Source organism: Lepus europaeus, unplaced genomic scaffold, assembly GCF_033115175.1.
Source record: "Lepus europaeus isolate LE1 unplaced genomic scaffold, mLepTim1.pri SCAFFOLD_3_1, whole genome shotgun sequence".
NCBI classification, from domain to species: Eukaryota; Metazoa; Chordata; class Mammalia; order Lagomorpha; family Leporidae; genus Lepus; species Lepus europaeus.
In genome coordinates, this window is record NW_026909276.1 from 16896294 (window position 1) to 16901810 (window position 5517).

Below are 5517 nucleotides of genomic sequence, written 5' to 3' on the forward strand. Positions count from 1 at the left end.
GCACTGGTGCACTAGACTTTGTAAAATTTTTTCAGTCATACTTCTTGTTTTTAAACTTGAGTCAATATAAACCTTGTTCAAAATGTTATGAAAGAATGTACATGTTTATAAAAGGCAGGCTGTGGCAAGACACTGAGGGTTCTCTCCCTCGAGACACCCCAGGAGGAGGGGCTAGAGGCGCAGACATCCTTGTCTCTGTCTCCTCTCCTCCTGTCACCCTTCCTACCCCTGCCCCCAGGAACCAGCAGCACCCTGCCCCGAGGTGAGTGCACTCACACCCATCCCCTGGGGAAGTAGCTAGGTGACCTTTGCCATTTCCCCTACACCCCAGGAGGAAGGAGCCAAGAGCAGCCAGATCCTCTCCCTTGCAATTGTTCACTCCTCTGGGCTGGACCCAAAGGTTGCTACTCTGTACAAGTAGAGTCCAAGCAGGTGTCAACTCATCATGTCATTGCTGTTCACATCATATGTGGGGCTCTTCATTGAGTCATTGACTTCTCAATGGAATGCCCACAGGTTTTGGGTGAATTTGTCTCTGTTTTTGTCAGAAGATTTCACTCAGTGCCTTCCATTAGATTTTCAAAGCACAAGTGCATAGCCTGCTGCTTCTCTGGTGGCTGGCTGTTCACGATACTGTTCCTTAGGTCAGAAAATACTTTTCATTTAGTAGTATCAAGCCAAGCAGAGGTCAGGACATAGACCACTGGTTCTTACAGTCTTCAAAGAAGATGATGTTCAGCACCGTGACCAGCATCTGCTGGATCACCTCTGGATGCTGCTGCATGAAATGCAGAAAGCAATCACTCTCCTGGTTTGGGGGGGGGCTCATTCTCTTCTTGGTGCTGTGCAACAGTTGCTTGAAGAGGTATGACATGATGTGGTCCAGGCAGGAGCTGCAACCTGTGCACACTATCGTGTCAAGTGCAATGAGTCCTTCAGAAATGGAAGATATAATATACATGATGACATGAGGATCCAGGCTGGCAATGAAGTTCATATGATCCTGGGTGAGGGCTTCTAGTAGTGAATAGTAAGACTTAGATTGTGGTAATCCAGGAGGTCTCTGCAGAATGGAGAGGAGCAGCTTGATGAAGATCTGCAGGGCATTGTCCAGGGCATCATTGCCATAGAGACAGAAGAGCCTGAAGTTGACATAACTGCTGCTGAGGGCTGCCTTCAGCATGAAGAAGCAGATGGAGATGCCCTTGAGGTTGAGGGCACAGACCTGGTCCTTGGGGACCTCACTCAGTGTCAGGATGTGATTGCCCTACATGGTTATCATCTTGCTGATTTCCCAGAAGAGTAAGATGCCATTGGGAGGTAAAACATCAAACTGCAACTGTGGGACCTGTTATAAGTTCTGCCATCACCTTGAGGGAAAGAACCCATGGAGCTCACTCAGGTAACTGCCCTCCCATCCATGACCCATAAGACTCCCCAGGAACATTAGCTGAAGTGGATCAAAAGCAAAGCAGCTGGGACTTAAATCAATTCTCTGATATGGGATACTGGCATCACAAGCAGTGACTTAACCCACTAAGCCACAATGTTGGCCTCCAAAGGTATTTAAATAAACTTGTTAAATAAAATCCTAGAGATACATCATGAGAAAATATTTAAAGCATAGATTTTAATTATTTTTACTACAAGTTTAACATTTACATTTGGTGCAGATAGTATCACAAATTGATATATTTTTAATAATTTAAATATATATATATATTCTATACAACTTCTATTATTGAAATATCTAGTATTAAATATATAGCATGTTATTTGAATATTTAACCAAAAATGAACCACATATAATCCAGATGAAAGATAAAATAGGCATATTAACCATAGAAATTACACACATGCATATACACAAATACATGTTATGAAATCATTTACATATCTCATCTGATGCACCTTCCTGTAAATAATTATGTAATTATTTACAGTAATGTGAATAATATATTCCTTCTTTCTTGAGTGAGTACTTTCATAATTTAGTCTTCTTCCAGATGAGACTCAGTCCTAACAGCTTAAATTGGAAAAGCAGAATTGGATCTTAGAATATCTGACTTTAATAAATCACAGCATATTTCATGTACCAATTCATTTTAGAAAATGAGATACTCAAAACACACAGAGTCATATATTTCCTGACATTTTCTAAGACATTTATTTTCAATGCCAAGATAAGAAACTATTTTTCATAGACAGGATAAAAATTCCTCATCGAAAATCCAAACTTTAGAAAGCCGTACAACTTTGCCATTAATCTGTACAAATTTGCACCAGTTATTTATTTATTTTTTTTGAGACAGGCAAAGTTAGACAGTGAGAGAGAGAGAGACAGAGACAAAGGTATCCCTTTTCCATTGGTTCACCCCAAAAGTGGCCGCTATGGCTGGCGCATTGTGGCTGGCGCGTTGCACCAATCTGAAGCCAGGAGCCAGGTGCTTCTCCTGGTCTCCCATGTGGGTGCAAGGCCCAAGGACCTGGGCCATCCTCCACTGCACTCCTGGACCACAGCAGAGAGCTGGACTAGAAGAGGAGCAACTGGGACTGAATAGGGTGCCCCAATATGGACTAGAACCCAGGGTGCTGGTGCCGCAGGCGGAGGATTAGCCCAGTGAGCCATGGCACTGGCCACCAGTTCTTAATTTACCTAAAAAAAAGTGAATAACAAAATTAATGAAATAGATGGTAATTTGTGGAAAATACTTTTACATGTTTAAGTCCAAGGAGAGTTACAAATCAGACCTCCACTTTCTAAAAGTTGTTTACTCAGTCTTAGAAAACTATAAACTAACAAATGTACAGAGAGCTGGCTGGTGCCTGGTGTCTTCACAAAGGCCTATTTTTAAAGCCAGCTGCCATGGAAGATTCTGGTCACTTGCTACTTTAAAGGCAAAAAAAAAAAACTGCATTTAAGAGTTGACCATTTCCTCAGGTCATGCCTACTAGTTTGTCTTTATGTACATTTATAGATATTTAAGTGCTAGCTAAAAGTCTTGTCATAAAATTTCCAGTACTGGGCCGGTGCCATGGCTCAACAGGCTAATCCTCCATCTTGCGGCACCGGCACACCGGGTTCTAGTCCTGGTCGGGGCACCAGATTCTGTCCCGGTTGCCACTCTTCCAGGCCAGCTCTCTGCTATGGCCCAGGAGTGCAGTGGAGGATGGCCCAAGTGCTTGGGTTCTGCACATCATGGGAGACCAGGATAAATACCTGGCTCCTGCCTTCAGATCAGCACGGTGTGCTGGCTGCAGCATGCCGGCCATGGCAGCCATTGGAGGGTGAACCAACAGCGAAGGAAGACCTTTCTGTCTATCTCTCTCTCACTATCCACTCTGCCTGTCAAAAAAATTTTTCCAATACCATCATTTTAAAGATATTGATCTTTTCTATTGAGCTACAATAGGAAATAATGATAATTTTCAAGTGTTAGTAGTGAAAATTTTCTGCAAGATATATTGCAGAGAATGATTCATTGAAATCCTGATTTTCATTAAAGGGACTGATATAAAACTTTAGGTATAATGCCTGGGAGAAACTGAAACATAGGATTTAACTCTCCAGGAAATAAAATGTTCATTTACTTGGTCTCAAAGGCTACTAAGTCATTGAAAGAGACTACAAACGATGGTTTTTGGCACTTAAAAATTATTTTACCATTCTATCTTGTGCAAGATCTTCACAACCGTGACATGGTTTAAGTTCCATAGTGTATCCTCAAGAGGAACTCACACAAAACAAAAATCAAATTTATAAGACATCTTTCCATAGCCTATATTTTAGCCTGATAGTGAGTATATTATAATTTTTGGAAGGGTTTTTTTTCTACTGAAGAGTACACTCCTTTGAGCAGATTCTGCTGTCTACTATTTGCACCTCAGTGCTGTTCTGAGCACTGCATCCTGCTGGCAAGGCTTCCTACAGCACTCTGGTGGAGCCATCCTGTCTGACTCTGTAGGACACTTCACAGGGGTCAACCCAGAGTGCAAGTTAGTGTTCAGGTAGAAGCCTCAATAGCTCCTGACTGCTCAGTGCGATCAGAGGGTCCAGTTTGTGGTTGATGCCCACAGGAATATGATGGTAACCTGATCCCTCGCACAGCTTCTCTGGGAGCCAGTGGAGTGTGTAATGCTCTGCCCATGTCTCCTGCAGGCTCTGACTGAAGGTCTGCAGCCATCACTTGCTCGTGAGACTCTTGGTGTTAAGGAACATGGAGATGATAGACTCAGTGGTGGCAATCTTGCCTATCATGGGGGCAGCCCAGGTGTAAAAGGGATGCCTGGGGTTGCACCATGGCAGCCAGGACTTGCCTAGGCTCCCTCCCAGGTGAAAGAGCTGAGAGGGAGTGAAGCACTGATAGCTACTGCGCTCACCACTTTTCTGGAGTAAAGAAGTTATTTTCAAGACAAGAGGTGATGGGAGAGAGGAAGAGTGGAGGGATGGCAGCCTGGTTACAGTTCTGGGAGCCCTCCCCCCCCGCCACAGCCACCTCTGCCTCCAGCTCTGTTGCCTCCAAAACCTCAACAGTGGTGCTTCCAGCTCTGAGTGGGCAGAGCCTGATTTGTATAGTGAAAGACATCTTCAGAGAAGTAGGGAATATTCCATCTTATTAAAAATAGACTTGTCTAGTGATATATAATGTTCTTGAGAAGGCAAAATCATTTTATGGAGACATTTTCATTTTATGAATATTTGGGCTCCTTTACATTGCAGATATTTCTGAAGGGAAGCAAGCACATTAGTTGTAACTTTTGGATCCCATAAGGGCTTCAAAGTGATCATGAAATAAAAACATTAATAAAGGGATTTCATAAAGTATAGATTTCTGAGTACATTAATAAGTTATAAAAGCATGTCTAGTTGTTGAGAAATGTAAAATATAAACAGTATGTACTTATGGTGTGCCCTGAATGACTTCCATCTGCCCAGCTGAATCAGTGAAATATATCATGGCTGCCAAGTGTTAGTGCTCTCCCAATGCACAGCTGACATTGGAAAAATTCTAACCACACAGGGTACTGTTTCACAGTTGCATTTGTCAAGAAGAGCAGACAAAATAAATAAAATATTTGCATTTATTATTAAAGTAGAAATGTGATAACTTTATTTCCAGAAATGCTTTTATAAATTATTAATGCCATATATAAATGTCTGAAATGTACGTATAGGTCAGAGGAGGATCAACCTGTTAGAAAACAAAGAAAATGTTGAAATCACTAGCTTGTACTTTAAAAATAATATTATTTAAATATACATAAATTATGAGTCTTGGAAAAGTATAATACAATTATGGGGATACAGTATGTATCATGCATCATGACCAGAATCTATTGTTAAGCTGACAGCATACTTTTCAGATGTTTTCTATGCATAGTCAGATATTTTTATGTAACTGGGATTATATTAGAGAAACACATTTTTATCATTGACACAGTATCTGTCAATAAATGATGTTAGAACTATACATATTAAAAGATGGCTATATGACTAGATTTTTTATTATATGGATA

At 41.3% G+C, this 5517-nt stretch overlaps 2 pseudogenes; both read right to left on the reverse strand.

The window, feature by feature from the left end:
• Nucleotides 1-435: 435 nt before the first annotated feature.
• LOC133755259 (exportin-7-like) lies at nucleotides 436-3715 on the reverse strand (annotated as a pseudogene).
• Nucleotides 3716-3757: 42 nt separating this feature from the next.
• On the reverse strand, nucleotides 3758-4279 carry LOC133755260 (protein BTG1-like; annotated as a pseudogene).
• Nucleotides 4280-5517: the final 1238 nt, after the last annotated feature.